The following is a 739-nucleotide window of genomic DNA, read 5'->3' as shown; positions in this document are numbered from 1 at the left end:
GGCACTGGATACCAGCATGGATTTTCTAATCCTTCTGGTTGTTCTGGTAAAACTGGCTGCCTTGCTGAAAGTGGTTCCAGAAAATCAGGTTGGAGATCCAGTACCTTAGCCAACAAAACATGACTTTAACGTCTGAAAATGCTAGGCTAAGGGAAAGAACAAAGTTATAATCTCCCATACTTGAAATGAGTTTTTAAGGCTTGGATTGCTTCCAGGAGGTTAGCTTCAGAAGTCTGGGAGCTAACGTTAGCCTCCTCCATCTGCTCGGTTTCCACTTCGCTGCTAGCGTCGCCTTCGGATCCCTCTTTGCTGGCTTTTAATTTGTGTTTACTCGGCATCTTGAATTGAATCTCTAGTTTGTCCCAGGGAGTTTGTACGTACGAAAAATATCTTAGCAGTGGTCTGGATATCTATATACAGGGTATATTGATCGAAGCTCTAGTAAATCAATGAAGGGTAGAAAATCTGTGGATTCATTTTCTTTGGTTGAGTGAACAAAATCCTGCCTAAGATCAGTAACTGTTAGCAATCAGTAGCACTGCTGGCGGACGATTAGTGAAACACAGAGCAGAAAACTGACGTCTCCCCACATCCATTGGGTGGCACAGAAACCAGGATCAGCAAAGCGACCCATTTCCCTGGAACCAGGATAAGCAAAGCGACCCGTTTCTCTGGAACCAGGATCGGCAAAGCGAACCGTTTCCCTGGAACCAGGATCAGCAAAGCGACCTGTTTCCCT

Source organism: Poecilia reticulata, linkage group LG18, assembly GCF_000633615.1.
Source record: "Poecilia reticulata strain Guanapo linkage group LG18, Guppy_female_1.0+MT, whole genome shotgun sequence".
Classification (NCBI taxonomy): domain Eukaryota; kingdom Metazoa; phylum Chordata; class Actinopteri; order Cyprinodontiformes; family Poeciliidae; genus Poecilia; species Poecilia reticulata.
The sequence above is the reverse complement of the archived record's forward strand: the minus strand, read 5'-3'. Positions refer to the sequence as shown.